Source organism: Melospiza melodia, unplaced genomic scaffold (genome assembly GCF_035770615.1).
Source record: "Melospiza melodia melodia isolate bMelMel2 unplaced genomic scaffold, bMelMel2.pri scaffold_70, whole genome shotgun sequence".
NCBI classification, from domain to species: Eukaryota; Metazoa; Chordata; class Aves; order Passeriformes; family Passerellidae; genus Melospiza; species Melospiza melodia.
In genome coordinates this window covers 2343870-2360117 of record NW_026948802.1, presented here as the reverse complement: position 1 = coordinate 2360117, position 16248 = coordinate 2343870, and the positions used below count along the sequence as shown (strand labels likewise).

Sequence of the window (16248 nt, the reverse complement as noted above, 5' to 3'; positions counted from 1 at the left end):
CCTGGCAGCTCCCTGCCGCTCTGCAGCGGGCCCGGCCGGGCTGCTGCTCTCTGCGGCCTCTGCCCGCCGCTGCCGGCCCTGCCACGCTCCCTCCTGCCTCTGCCGCCGCCGGGCCCACACGGGAGGCAGCACATTGCGGCCGGCTCGGAAAAGCCCTGCCCGCAAAGCGCCCGCCACGGCCTCGGCCTCGGGGCACAGGCTGTCGGCGTCCTTGCAGCTGTTAGCCGGCCCGGGCCGCCTGCAGGCCTCGGCCACAGCTCCCGCCTGTGTCTCCATGGCCGCGGCTGCTCGGCACAGCCGGCTGAGCAAAGCCAGCACCAGCAGCAGCTCCTCACGGGCCCAGACTCCGGGCGCTCCGAGCCTGCCCAACCCCGAATTCCAGCCGTGCGGGACTTGGCATCCCAATGCATCTCCTGGGGACAGCAGAGTCGGCCGCTGAGCTCAGCCCATGGTGACACCACCAAGTGACCAATGGAAAATTCACCAAATCCTCATCAGAGACAAGAGAAAACTCCCATGGTACCTGACAGCTTAATCAACTGCCAATTCCAGATAATTCCATCCATGTCGGAAAAGAGGCTTTCACATTAAAGCAGAAAAGAGTTATCTAAAAGGAGGGCAGGAACAAACAACGAAGTTATTTGGACTCATGCTTCTTGTGTCTGTTAAAAAGGCCAAGAAAATGCACTCCTTGCTCTCCTGACACAGCTCTCTCTGTTCATGATGTGGGACACTGAGTCCTGATAATGTGCAGGAGCTGATGCAAGGGACAGGGACAAGGATGCAGCAGGCACAGTGCCAAGCTGACAGAGGGATGATCTCTGGCAGTGGCACTGAAGGAGAAAAGTTTGCAGTCAGGACAGAAAATGGCTCTGTTATGAACAAGAAGCTTGACTAGGCCAATGTTCAAGCAGCAATCAATTTATTATTTAATATGGTAAAGTATGAGCAATACAGCGCTGGGTACAGTGGGGGAAGTTTTCTCTCCAACTGCACACTAATAATTGAGAGTCACAGGTATTTATCGGGGTACTCATCAGCTTTTTCAGCAGTTTCTATTTCCAATTTTTTTACTCATCAGCAATTTTTATTCCATATTATTACATCATGATTCTATACACTATTGTGATCTTAATTTCTCAGGATGTATCTCAAAGGAGTATCCCCAGATGGTGATGGTCCAGTTTCTGAAAGAAGAAAGACGAAACCCATCTGGTAGGGTCCAGCTCCCCAGATGTGTGTCTACCTTTTAATTGCAGAGACTATAAATCTCATAACAGTGATATCCAGCTTCCCTTTGGTCGAAACCATAAACCCTTGAGGTGATGTTCATCTTCCTTTCTCAAGCTGTTTTTCTCTGCTTCAATAAGGTGTGAGATAAGCATATTTCCTTTATATATATTCCAAAGCTATAGTTTCAAGGATACAAGTAATATTCTAAAATTATCCTTCAAAAGGTTATTATTGCAGAGCTTGTTATGGATTAAATGCAAGGAAAAAGCAACATCTTTAACACCTTAATTCCAATGCTCCTAAATCAACCAGGGTTAATTGCAAACAAAAGATAGGTTCAAAGGCCTTTTTCCATGCTTTATTTTCCTCAGTTATTATTAGAATTCACAGCTCTCCCATTGTCGGGGTCCACAAATTTTGCATTCACAAATACACACGTCACTTGTTTGTACCTGACATGAAACACAGCTTTGCATCTCACACCAGGGACCCCACCAGGCCCCATCGGCTGCTGGGCAGGGCAGGGGAGGCTGCAGGGCTGAGGCCGGGCCGGGCCATGGCTGCAATTGTGACCATCTGGGCACTGCTGAGCCCTGCCCTGCTGCCAGCCCAGCCCCAGACAGGATCTGCCGGGCCCCAGGAGCAGCTCCGGGCCGGGCCGGCTCGACCAAGATTCTGCCACCGTTGGGGTTCACCAGCAAGCCCCGGGCAGGGGGAGGAGAAGCCATCGGCCCCGGCTATGCTGCTGCTGTGCTCTGGCCTGGCTGCTGAGATCCTGGCCCTGCCCCAGCGCGGCCCATCCTGACACAGCCCCAGCGCAGCCGCTGCAGAAACCCCCATCGTAAAACAGCTCCAGCTGCAAGCACCAAGCCCGGCCGGGGTCACGGAACCATCTGCAGGCCCTGGGTGAGATATGAACTCTTTCAGTGCTTCCATCCTCCCTCGAGTGAGAGAAAAGGACTAAGTGCAGGCTCATAGAGGAGCAATATGAAAACACCAATGTCATTGAAGACGAAGTTGAGTCCCAGATGGGAGGGATGAGGAGATGTCCTGATCTTGGGGCTGAAATCCTCTTGTAAAGCTATGGAGAAGGATGTAATTGATACATCAGACTCTCTCTTTCCCTATAATGCACTAAAAGGTATAAGGAAATGACTTATTCAGCAAAGCCTTCTATGGCAGCAGCTCTCTGGCCACAGAGAGAAACACAACTTTCCAGGCATTATTTTGGAAAAGCCTTGGAGAAGATAAGAAAAACAAAAAAATTCTTAGCTTAACTTGCTGCACTTGGTATTTTAAACAAGTTGAATGTGTTATGTGTTGTATTCATATTGTTGTATAATTATATTTCCTGAGTCCCATACCTTCTTTGTGGTTTTCTCATGGCAGATCTTCACAGCAGTGGTGTTGTTGCTTCTCAGTCAGGGCTCCTCTCCCAGGCTCTCCCTGACCACCCCGCCCCCTTTTATCTCAGCTACCTCCATGGGCTACAGCTGCTGCCCAATCAAGGACATCACAGCTGCAGCCCATTTACAATAACTAGAATCAGGGCAGGGTCACTAATACAATACAAAGATCTTTCACTGCCATTCATATATTTACAATACATATATTTACTCAACCCCCTACATTTCCCCCTTTTCTTTTACCAATTTTACAATTACCATAGACATTTTTGTCCCAGCTCTCAGGCTGCCACAGCTCTCAGCTGCCCTATCTTCTGTCCCAGCTCTCAGGCTGCCACAGCTCTCAGCTGCCCTATCTTCTGTCCCAGCTCTCAGGCTGCCACAGCTCTCAGCTGCCCTATCTTCTGTCCCAGCTCTCAGGCTGCCACAGCTCTCAGCTGCCCTATCTTCTGTCCCAGCTCTCAGGCTGCCACAGCTCTCAGCTGCCCTATCTTCTGTCCCAGCTCTCAGGCTGCCACAGCTCTCAGCTGCCCTATCTTCTGTCCCAGCTCTCAGGCTGCCACAGCTCTCAGCTGTCCTATCTTCTGTCCCAGCTCTCAGGCTGCCACAGCTCTCAGCTGTCCTATCTTCTGTCCCAGCTCTCTGGCTGCCACAGCTCTCAGCTGTCTTTTCTTCTAGAGCCCCCCCCTTTTTTTTTTTTTTTTTCTTTTTTTTTTTTTTTTTCTTTTTTACTTCTAGCAACTCTACAACTACAATACACATACCTGTCCCAGCTCTCAGGCTGCCACAGCTCGCAGCTGTCTTTACTTCTATAGTCCCAGCTCTCAGGCTGCCATACACATATCTGTCCCAGCTCTCTGGCTGCCACAGCTCTCAGCTGTCTTTACTTCTATAGTCCCAGCTCTCAGGCTGCCATACACATATCTGTCCCAGCTCTCAGGCTGCCACAGCTCGCAGCTGTCTTTACTTCTATAGTCCCAGCTCTCAGGCTGCCACAGCTCGCAGCTGTCTTTACTTCTATAGTCCCAGCTCTCAGGCTGCCACAGCTCGCAGCTGTCCAGGGGATTCCACACCTTCTTTCCTTGGCTGCATGTTCTTAATCACATCGGGGTCACCAGATGTTGTATTCATATTGTTGTATAATTATATTTCCTGAGTCCCATACCTTCTTTGTGGTTTTCTCATGGCAGATCTTCACAGCAGCGGTGTTGTTGCTTCTCGGTCAGGGCTCCTCTCCCAGGCTCTCCCTGACCACCCCGCCCCCTTTTATCTCAGCTACCTCCATGGGCTACAGCTGCTGCCCAATCAAGGACATCACAGCTGCAGCCCATTTACAATAACTAGAATCAGGGCAGGGTCACTAATACAATACAAAGATCTTTCACTGCCATTCATATATTTACAATACATATATTTACTCAACCCCCTACAGTTATGGAGATTTGTTTACCAAAGGGTGGGTTCTTATTTAGCCAATGGTGATGATGTTTGGATTGGAGGACCATTTAAGTCCACATGTATCAAACTGGGGTATAAAAGTATGGGTTTCTTAATAAAGATTATTGATCAGCCTTCTGTGAATCATTGAGTCAATGTCTATTATTACCTGGCCAGGAGCCTTTAACATGACAGGCCTCTATGCAAAAGTAAGCAAATGTTGAAGTAGCTGTGATCGCATGACAAGTTTGAACAGAGAAGAGTGTTGAGACCCTGTGCCCTCATGAAGAGAAGAAGTTCTCTGTATTCAGAGATGAAGATAATTTCAGAAATACATGAAGAGGACCTTTGCTCTTCAACAGCTCATCTTTAAAATAATACCCCATAAGCAGACATGGCCTATGAACACAGCTGTGGGAAAAGTTGTGGAAAAAATGAGAGGGACTTCACAATTGCAGATTTGCCGGGCAGCTGCTATTCACTGAAATTGAGAGCAATGAGAGAATTATTTTCTTATGGAGAAGTCTCCATAGAAGGAAAGAGAAACTCCTCTACCCAAGAGAACTGAAGAAAGGCTCTTATAGAAGTGGTAAACTGACTGAAACCTTTAGGTTTTGTCTCATTACATTGTCAGTAACAAAGAAAATGTTTTAGAGAGAGGAGAAGTATTCTAAAAGTTTTGTTCTGATTCTTATTTCTCTTTCTTTGAGTTACTATTAATAATCTTTTCTTTATACCCTTTTAAAGTTTTGAGCCCACTTTGCCTTTCTCCTAATTCGATCTCACAGCAGAAAATCAGTAAGAGTATTCTAGTGAGTGCGCAGGTAATTAGCCAACACTGAATCCACCACACTAATTGATGCATTGGCTAAGAAATCTCATATTGGTGAACTAAAACAACTGCAGAGAACTTCCTGATGAACTGCATGAGAGCAGAGGGAAATCAAGGAAGAGCCATGGTTTGTCAGGACTTGTTTGATCCTAATGAGCCCTGTGGTGCATTTGGAGGTGAGCCCTGGAACCTCAGGGCATGAGAGGAGATTGCACAAACCTTTCCAGATGTCAAAGTCAGAGGAAACACTCAAAGTGTCTCAAAGCATGAATGGGTCCCACTGAGGTCCATCCCCAATGCAGGCTCCTCCTGGACTCCTTGGAGGAGAGAATTGGAGGCCAGGATGGCACTAAATGCTCTCAGAGATTCAGTGTGGAAAGGAAATTCCAAAGTACCTTAAAAACCTTGAGTATTTCAAATCATTGATGAGGCCCACTGAATGTCAGTGGAGTTCTCAAGGGACTCATTAAAGCAGAAAACTGGGGCCATGATTGCAGAAACTTCTCATTGAGTTTGTATTAAGAGTGAAACACCAAGTACCTTAAAATACCTGAAGTACCTTGAGGCATTAGTGAGCCCACTGAGTGTTGTTACTGACAAAGGCTCTCAGGGGACTCATTAAAGCAGATAATTGGAGGCCATGTTTGCAATAAACCTCTCAGAGACTCCAAGGCAAAAGCCAAACCCAAAGTCCTTTGAAAAACTCTGTGACCATTAAGGAGCCCCTAGGGCCATTTCTGACCAAGACTCCCCAGGGAATCCTTCCAGCAGATCCTTGAGGCCACTGGGATGTGGGCGAGGGGGGGATGCTGATGGCAGGACAAGCGGCTGACAGTGCCCAGCCTGGCTGGGGCTGTGCCAGGAGGCCCCAGGGCCTCAGGACAAGGTGTCTCCTCACAGCCCTTGCTGGCACAGACCCTGCTGTTCCCCAGGGCACCAAGACTTGGCTTCTCTTTGTCCCCACCTGTCATCACTGCCTCCAGTTCTCTGCTCTGCCTGGGGCCTGGAGACACATTCTCTGTCTTCTAACTCAGTGGGACCCATTAAAAGTCCAAGGAACTTTGGAGTTGGATTCTGACTTGGAGTTCTGGAGAGGTTTATTCTGCTCCTTCTCAGGGACTGATATTCAGGGCCTGAGCACAAAGCCCCAGAGGCTCATTAAAGTCCTGGTGCTGTGTCTGTGCTGCTGAGCTGGGCTAGGCTCCTGGCACAGAGGCAGCTCCTGTAGAGCTGCAGAACCAAGCAGAGCTTCAAAAGCACATTTCTCTTGATGAGCAGCTCTTCTGCCAGCCCAGCAGGGCTGGGGCACTGCCTGCAGCCACCCTGAGCACAGCACAGAGGCACAGAGAGCTTCAATCAGTCCGGGCTGGGAAGGGGCTGCCAAGTGCCTGGGGCAGAATCACTGCCAACCCTCGGCACAGGAACCTCTGGCTGCAGGACAATGCAGCTGCAGCTCCTGGAGCCATCTCCTGCAGCTGGAACATCCCAATGCCTACAGACTCTGTGAGTACAACTCTTGAGTATTTCTGGTGCAGGGGATGTGAAATGCTCATGAAGCTCTGACATGCTGAGGGGTTCAGATCAGTCATGGAATATTTCCAAGACAAGTATTTTCATAAGAACGTGGAAATTTCCAAAGATTTTGTATTCCATTTCATACTGCTGGTTGATGGCAGGGAAGGGGGTATAAATATTAATGGCTGATAATGAATTTTGACTATTGTCTGAGACATTTGAACTGTTCCTATTAGTGATCAATAGGTTCACGGGAGATCCCTAATGTGCTTGCAGCCACTCTGCCCATGGACAGCACCAGCATCACTTTTGCTCTTAACCATCAGGCTCAGTCTGAGCTGTCCTTTCTCCAAGCTGCAAACAGAACCTGCCCCCAGCCAGCGCCCTGCAAACAGGCAGGGTTCTGTCAGTCCAAGGAGAGTGCACAGAGATTTGGGGTCTGTGAGTGCTGGCAGGGAGGGATCAGGCACAGGGAAAGACCTGCAGGAGGAAAATCTGCAGGAAGCAGAGAGAATATCAGGCAATGAGTGAAAACAAACCCAGAAATGCTGTGGCAGGGAGAGTTTAGAGATCTTCATAGGAGCCCCTGCAGTGCAGCCCCTCTCTCTGAACAAGCCCCCTCCCTCCTGTGCCCCAGCCAAGCCTCTGCCCTCAGGGCATGGGCTCCAAGGCGTGCAGCCCCTCCTGTGCAGGCAGAGCTGCAGCAGAGCCGTGGGGCAGCTCTGCAGCCCCGGGCCCAGTTCCCTCTGCAGAGCACAGGGCTGGGAGCAGCTGCCCAGCACTGGGGGCTCTGGCAGGGGGCACAGCTGGCTCAGGGTGATGCTGTCCCCAGTGCCCGGCTCTGGGCAATGCTGTCAGTGCAGCCAGGGAAGGAGCTGCATCTCCCTTCATCCAATGCCATCATAAGGACACTTGGAAGTCTCCCTGAGATTTCAGTCCAAGCTGGGAGCTTCAATCCCGGATGCAAACCTGCCCTAGAGCATCTCTGAGTTATAAGATTAATGGGGAAAGGCAGTGGTGTTGTGACATGGAAAATGCTGCTGGGTTGGTGAAATGAGCAACATGAGTCCTTGGCTACAAGTATGAAGCTGGGCTGTGGTGGATCCATCTGCTCTCAGCAGTACCTGGTGATATTTTATGGGCAGCATAAGAAAGTTATTATCCTTCACCTGAGGATGGTTAAAGACCAGAGAAACTCCAAAGAGAATAACATGACAGACCATATCCCCTCATGCTCCACTCATCATCTTGCCTCAGGGAACTCACTCTGTTCTACCAGAGGGCAGCAGAAATACTGAGGGTTTGATATCCAAGAATACCAGGAGAGACATGGGGGAAGCTTAAAAAGAAAACCACAGAACTCTTAAATACAGAAGTGTTTCTGTGTGTATTTCAGGGGAGGGTATATGGGAAATATCTTTGATTTTGGTTACAGATATCTCTTCTAACTCTTCCCTGTCCTTTTCTCCATGAACAGGTGCCCATGTCCAGCCCCAGCAAATGTCCAACAGCAGTTCCATCAGCCACTTCCTCCTGCTGGCATTGGCAGACACGCGGCAGCTGCAGCTCCTGCACTTCTGCCTCTTGCTGGCCATCTCCCTGGCTGCCCTCCTGGGCAACGGCCTCATCATCAGCGCCATAGCCTGCGGCCAACACCTGCACACGCCCATGTTCTTCTTCCTGCTCAACCTGGCCCTCAGCGACCTGGGCTTCATCTGCACCACTGTCCCCAAAGCCATGCACAATTCCCTCTGGGACACCAGGGACATCTCCTACACAGGATGTGCTGCTCAGCTCTTTTTTTTTTGCCTTTTTCATGTCAGCAGAGCTTTCCCTCCTGACCATCATGTGCTATGACCGCTACGTGTCCATCTGCAAACCCCTGCACTACGGGACCCTCCTGGGCAGCAGAGCTTGTGCCCACATGGCAGCAGCTGCCTGGGCCAGTGCCTTTCTCAATGCTCTGCTGCACACAGTCAATACATTTTCCCTGCCCCTGTGCCATGGCAATGTCCTGGGCCAGTTCTTCTGTGAAATCCCACAGATCCTCAAGCTCTCCTGTGCTAAAACCTTTCTCAGAGAACTTGGGCTTCTTGCAGTGTGTGCCTGTTTAGGAATTGGCTGTTTTGTGTTCATTGTTTTCTCCTATGTGCAGATCTTCAGGGCCGTGCTGAGGATTCTCTCTGAGCAGGGACAGCACAAAGCCTTTTCCACCTGCCTCCCTCACCTGGCCGTGATCTCTCTATTCATCAGCACCTCATTTTTTACCTACCTAAAGCCCCCCTCCAAGTCCTCTCCATCCCTGGATCTGGCCCTGTCAGTTCTGTACTCAGTGGTGCCTCCAGCCCTGAACCCCCTCATCTACAGCCTGAGGAATCAGGAGCTCAAGGCTGCAGTGCGGACAATGGTGACTGGATGGTTTCAGAAACATTAAACTGCTGGCCAAATTCTGCAAATCACTTGTAATAAAAGTCATCTTTGATACTTCTGCTTGGTTTCATTTTGGAGGTTCTTTCTCTTTTTATTTTACTTTTTTCACCTTGTCCACTAATAAATATGATTGTTTGTGCCATTTCTAATTTTGTTTCTCTCCACCTTCCTTGTGGCAACAGCCTGTGTCAATGAGGGGCTGTGCTCTTGGTTGCTTTAAAGGAACTAAATAATCTCCCAGCAGAGTTTCCTGCAGAGATGCCCTTTTGTTGCCTTCTCTGGAGCTGCAGCAGCAATGTCTGTGTGCAGAGCTGGGGGCAGATCAGTGCTGGCCCAGCAGCAGTGCCCAGCAGCACTTGGTGCTGCCAGTGCTGCTGCCGTGGCCCAGCCCCGCTGCCCTGGTGGCCCTGGTGTTGCTGCAGGGCCTGAGTGCTCTGGGGGCCAGGCACAGCCCTGGGGGTGGCAGTGCCGGGGCTGCAGCAGGGACAGGCCATGGGCACTGCTGGGGCAGTGCTGACGCCTCAGCCCAGGGCCTGGGGGCTCCAGGCTCCTTGCCCAGGCTCTCTCAAGAACACACCCAGGCCGATGCTCAGCAAAGAAAACCCCCGTGAGCAGCCCCAGGCTGGCCGTGGGCAGGCTGGGGGCAAACAGCATGGCTGGTGCTCTGCAAGGGCCCTGGGGGAGATTGGAAGGAGCAGCAGAGCAGGGGCTTATCCATCCCCAGTGCACTGGACAGCCCAGGGCAGCGTCCCAGAGCGTCCTCATGGAGCTGCCAACAACATCCCCCCTCTGCAGCCCTGGCCTCTCCCCCAGCTCACACAGGTGCCCCATCCTTGCAGGCACAGACACGGCAGCACTGGCTCAGCAGCCCCTGTTTGCATTGCACAGAGCAGGGGGATCACCCCCATGCTTTTGCTGTGGCGACATGAACCTGAGGGAGCACAAATGCCATCAGCCCCTGGGGCCAGCAAGGGCTGGGGGACACCAGGGAAACCACTCAGCTTTGTCCTGGCCTCTGCACTCAGCCAGAAAGTTTGTTCCCATCAGCTGGGAATTTCCTGTCCCACTGCAGACGCTGTTGCTCAGAGCCAGGGCTGCCTGGCAGCCACCCCCAAACTGCCCTGAGCATTTCATTTGCTTTACCTCTGCTTTCTTTACTCTTCCTGCTACAAATTTCTTCCTGTTGCCTGCCCCTCTTCCTTCCTCTGCAAACAGCCCATCTCTGCCCTGGTACACCATGGGGTCACACTGGCACCTTCAGTTCTCTGCGTGGGAGTGTTACCCAAAATTTTTTAAAATAGAAAACTCCTTAACACCAATGTAGCATTAAGAAGCAACATTCTTTATTCAGCCAGATACACGGGGGACAGCTCCTCCCAAAGCCGTGCATGCTGAGTACAGGAAAGTTTCTGTTTATTTTCTGTATTTTGCACACATATGCATTGATTGTCCTGGACTAAACACACATATGAATATAATTTCCCCAAAATCATTAACGTATTTCCCCTCCCCTTTACCCATGTGTTCTTCTGTCCTGGCAGTCTCTCTGGTGAGCCCTGGTGCTCGTGAACCCCAGTGTTCCAGTGGGCCTGGCTGAGCTGGCAGGGCACTCAGGCTGGTGACCTTCCAGTTCCCCTTCTCACACAATGGGTATTGTGTGGTTTCCACAGGCCTGGGGTTTCGGAGAACAAGCTCCAGGTGTCAGCTCACCTGGTGGAGACAATTGATCATCTGGTAACATGAGGTCACAGAATGGACTGTGACATCACAGGGTGGGTTATGTGGGGTCATTGAGCAGCTATGACATAACAGATTGCCTCTGTGACACCACAGGACAGAAGTCTGAAACCACAGAGCTAACTGTGACATCACACTGCAGAGGTCTGCCATCACAGAATTGGCTGTGACATCAGAGACCAGCTTTGTGACATTGGAGAATGGGCTGTGACCTCACAGAGCAGGCTGTGACATCCCAGCAGGGCTGTGTCAGGTCGCTGGGTTGGTCACTTTGCCCCAGCTCCCCCTCACAGTTTCTCCCAACAAGTCCAATGCTGTTCATGCCCAGCAGGGTCCCTGTCCCCTGGGATCCCCCCGGCCCACCTGGAGCCACAGCCTCCACCAAAGGATGTTCCACAGGATCCACCCCAGAGCCTGACAGGGGACAAGGGGCCAGGGCTGTGTGACCAGGACATCAAGGATGGGGATTATCCAGGTCACTGGGGCCTGGTTTGGGTTCCCCAGGGCAGGAAAGATGTCTGGCAGCTGGAGCAGGGTTTGGGAAGGGCCTCCAAGGTGGGGCTGGAGCCCTTGGGCTGTGAGCAGAGGCTGAGGGAGCTGGGCTGGTCCAGCCTGGAGCAGGGAAGGCTGAGGGGCTCCTCATGCCAGCCTGGCAGTGCCAGCAAGGAGGGGATGGAGAACACAGAGTCAGGCTCTTTACCGGGGGGCTGGGGGGAGACAAAAGCCAATGGGTGGAAGGGGAGAGAGGGGAGATCAGCCGGGACAGGAGGAGATGAAATTAGTCAGGCTGCTTTCAGAATTTCCTCAACACCAAGAGCAGCCTGACCTCCCTACTTCATCCACCACTGACAGCTTTGCAAATCAGGAATTGTTCAGGCTGTTTTGCACCACACCAGGATAAGCACCCTGATACAAGAACTAATTGTGTTTGTATCTATTACAGAACCACATTGTGTGAAATTAATTTTAGTATGGAAATCACTTGTGGATGGTGGACTCATCAGATGCTGCAGGGACCATGCACATAGCTCAGGGAAGAGTGTGATTGTTATTAAATTGTACCCTGTTCCACTATAGTCTGTTGGCACTGAAGAGAAACTTTCTGTGCCTCTGAGTCTCCTCAGTTCCTGACCCCCAAAGGACACAAACCTGATGAGTTGTGGTTCCCACCCCAGTGGAGGCACTTGCATCTCCCTCCATCCCCAGAGCAGAGCTCCCTTGTCCCACAAAGTCTCTGGCAATGCAGGGATGAAGGAAACAGGACAGGCTGTGGGGAATCAAGTGCAGGGCAGTGCCCAGGAGGAGAATGACTTTTGCATTTGATGGAGATGTGCCTTCCCTTGTCTTTGTTGGCTGACAAGAAATGAACATCCCTCTGTGTCTCGGGCAGATCCTTCTCCAAGGAAAGCAGGTGGGAGTTAGAGCCAAGGAGCTGAAACCTGCAGGTGCAGCCTGGGCTGGAGGGAGCTCAGATTTACACAAGGCTGCTCGGAGTGCCAGAGCTTGGATGGGGGAAATGGTGGGGCGGGGGTAGGGACAGAGTCTGATTAATTATCAGCCATGAAGGGTCTTGATTTTCATATCTACTCAAACAGCATGAGGAGCTACTTGCATTCATTGTCAATTGGAGATTGCTATTAACATTCCCCTGTTAATAAAATAAATAAAAAAAAACTGAAGCAGGACCTAAGAAATGTTTTCTCACAGTGTTTTTAAATAGAACATATTCAGTTGAATGCACTTATGAATTCTCACTTATTAACCACACAAGATTTGGAAACTGAAATCAAATTATCCCCAGAGGCCTGGCTTGTTAAGGTGTTCTGAATGTTAATGAGCCCTGGATCACTGAATTCCTGCACTGAAGAGCTGAAGGCTGAACAAGCCTCTGCAGCAGGAAAATTCAGCAGCAGCCTCCAAGTTGCTGAGGATGTCAGCAGCCCCCACTGAGGCCATCCCTGCCCAGAGACCGTGGGGGAATGGGCAGACAAGGAGAGCGTCCCTGGGGCTGGGGCAGCACAACTCAGAGGCAGCAGCGGCTCCAGCTGGGAAATGGAGTGTGGAATGTGGCTGGGAAAGCCCTGCCTGGGCTGCGCCAAGCAGGACACAAAAGCCCTGACTCCCATCCCCCAAACAACTCTCTCAAGGAGACATTTAAAAGGAATTACAATTGTTTGTGTCCTCTGAGTTGGACTCTCTGGAAAATACCAACAAGAGATTCTCAAGGGCTCAAAACAACAAAACAGGCTTTACTGGCAACTTTAGAAAATCAGAGAAACTTTGGCAAAAGGTTTATTACAACATTGTAGTGGTTTTGGTTTGTTAATTTAAGATTTTTCTAATTGTGAGATTTCCTAATTAATGTACTGATGAGTGTGGTGGGTTTTAGTGTCGGGTAATTATTTATGTATTTATTTTGTTGTGAGATTGGATTACGAGAAAGGTAAAGTAAGCAAAAAAATTTAAAAGGGTTTAAAGGAAAATTTTATTAAAAATAAATTTAAAAGAGAAAGGTAGTAAGAATTAAATTAAACTCTTTAGAACACTTTTTTTTCTCTGAAACTTTTTCTTTTTACTGACAATGTAAAGAAAGTAAACTTAAAATTTCTACTTAGTTTACTATTTGTAGAATACTCTTTTTTTCAGTTTAATTCTAAAATGTTTTGAAGATGAGTTGTTTAAAGGTAACAGTTTTTATTATTTTCTTCTAAAATTATTTTTATCTCTGGGAATAGAGATCTTCTCTTGGGGATACTGGATTACTTCTTTTCCCCTGCCTAATCTTTTGATGAAATTACAGTTATTTAAATGTTTGTTTACTTTAGTATGGAAGTTTTTGTTTGACATTATTTTGAATTTTGGTTTTTAGTTTTATGTGTATTTATGTGTATTTATTTTTAGTTTTATGTGTAATAAAGGAAAAGAGTTTTTTCTTTATAATTTATAAGAAGATTTTAGTTTTAAGATGAAGATATTTTTTTCTTCTTTTTTATTTGGGATTTAATTTCTTGTTTACTGACTTTGATGGTTTTATATTGTTTTTTATATGCTTGTATTTTGGGTTTTTTTATACTTGAGGGAGTATTGAAGTATTGAAAGGATTAACATCTGACCTGTCAATAACTTGTGGTGGAAGTTGTGGTTGGACTCTGTTGGGATTGGTTTTATGGTTTGTTTTTCGGGTGTTTTGTGTTTAATTTTAGTTGTAGGGTTATTTTGTATCGGTTGCAGGTTGTACAGGTTTATGGTTTGAGTGATGTTGGGGGAAGGGGACTTGATCGTAAATTTTAATAGGTGTGTCTAGTTTTGTTCTGGTTAGGGTTTTGTAGAACCTTTTTTTTTCCTGTTTGGTAGTTTTTGGGGTATGGTTTGGTTAGAACGGGGCCAATGGGGGGGGCATCCTGGGGGAGGTGGGGGAAAGGGGCTCAGCCCACGGCAGGGTGGTTTGGTTTGGTTTGGTTTGGTTTGGTTTGGTTTGGTTTGGTTTGGTTTGGTTTGGTTTGGTTTGGTTTGGTTTGGTTTGGTTTGGTTTGTTTGGTTTGGTTTGGTTTGGGAAAGGGGCTCAGCCCACGGCAGGGTTCCTTGGTTTGGTTTGGTTTGGTTTGGTTTGGTTTGGTTTGGTTTGGTTTGGTTTGGTTTGGTTTGGTTTGGTTTGGTTTGGTTTGGTTTGGTTTGGTTTGGTTTGGTTTGGTTTGGTTTGGTTTGGTTTGGTTGAGATGGGGGCCAGGGCCAGGGCCTGCTGCTGCTTTGTTGACTGGAAAAGAAAGAGGAGGTTCCTGGTTTTTTTCATCTTTAACATTTGTGTTTCACGGAGGTGTGTTCAGTATCTTAATAGTTTAACAGACTGTCAGTTACACAAAAAGTTTTGAATTGCTTTTGAAAATTCTTCTGTCTGTCAAAAGATGACAGACATTCAATCAACAAAAAACACTTCTCAAAGCATTGACTAGGCCCATTTGACTTGACAAACTCTAAGCCTGTTCAATTTAATGTTAATCAAAATTTGCAGGAGCACAGAAACAGAAAACACAGAAAGACATAAAGACAAAAAGATATAGAGAGGCACACAGAGAGCTACCAGCTCCTGGATTTCAGTGGTGTTCAGATGGAAATTCCAAGAGGAGGTAGGGTCAAGATGTGTGCTTGCCTTGTGGTCAGCCTTCAATACCCCTTGGTCTTGCTGGACCCTTCCCCCAGGTGGGCCTTGGGCTCATTTGGTCCCTCAGGAGCTGGGCTGGGGGCTGTAGAGGTGGCCATGGAGCATTGCCTGTGCTGTGCCAGGGACGACAGCCTGCAAGGACAGAGGCGCAGGGCAGGGACACCGTGGCACAGCCTGGGCTGCACAGGGCACAGGGATGGGCAGCAGCTGCAAGACAGCCCTGCCAGAGCCAACTTGGGCAGCACTTTGGCCATGGCTGCTGGCCCTGGGGCCAGGAGGGGACAAGTGACCCTTGCAGGGCTGGGGCCTCATTGCCTCCTTGTCCCTGCTCAGCAGCCTGGCAGGGGCTGCCCCATGCTCCTGCCCTTGGCATTGCCCATCCCCACATGCCAGTGCCCATCCTGGGAAGAGCCCTGAGCAAGGAGGGAGGGACAGCATCTACCTGGCCAGGGGCTGGGGCTCAGGCCTTGGCCCTTTGCATTCCTGAAACACATCCAGCTTTGCTCAGCACAAGAGACACCTTTGCCTTGTTTGTCCCCAGCTGTCATCACTTCCTCCAGTGTTCTGCTCTCCCTGGAACCTGGGGACACTTTCTCAGTCCTGTCCCTGTCAGGGATCTCTTCAAAGTGCAAGAAACTTCAGCATTTCAATGTAACTGAGTTCTTGAGTGTTTTGTGTCATCACTGAGGGAGCTGTGACATCACAGAGCTGGCTATTGCATCACAGAGTAGGATGTGAGGCGATAGAGCAGACTCTGCCATCATAAAGTGTGAATCTGTGGCATCAAAGATTGGTTTGTGACGTCACCAGGTGGCTGTGTAACATCATAGAGCAGGCTGTGACCTCACAGAACAGACTGTGACATCACAAAAAGACAGTGACATCACATGGTGACTTTTTTGACATCACAGTGTCTTCTGTGGCATCACAGAGATGGCTCTATCACATCACAGGGTGACGTCTCAGATGACTGTGTGACATCACAGAAGGCTGTGTGACATCACAGGGGCTGTGTGAGGTCACTGGGGAGGTCACTCTGCCCTGGCCCCCCTCACAGCTCCCCCCAGAGCAGTCCAACCCAGCTCGTGCACAGCAGGGTCTCCTGTCCCCCCGGGTCCCCCCGCCCCCGGCCCCGCAGCCTCCCCCAGAGGATGTTCCACGAGATCGACCCCAGAGCCTGACACGGGGACGGGGGGCCGGGGCCCTGGGGGTGGGACAGGGGGACAGGGACCCCCCGGCAGTGTCCCCGTGTCCGCCAGGGCCAGAGCCTGGGACAGGGCTCCTTCACCCTGCTACCAACGAGGCCTTGAGAGCACTGAAAAAATCCCCAGCAAGGGATCAGCAAAAACCAGACTGAATATTAAGGGACAGCAGCACAAAGTTCCGTGGCAAGAGTCACTCTGCTCCTGAGTGGACACTTCAGGCACACCAAGGAAACAAAGCAACAACAAAACCAAACCAAATCCAGGCAATCATACCAGAAATGAACCAAGAACTGT

The 16248-nt window shown here is 49.6% G+C and overlaps 1 pseudogene; it reads left to right on the top strand.

Annotated features, from left to right (window-relative positions):
• Positions 1–8196: 8196 nt before the first annotated feature.
• Positions 8197–8824, top strand: LOC134413998 (olfactory receptor 14J1-like; annotated as a pseudogene).
• Positions 8825–16248: the final 7424 nt, after the last annotated feature.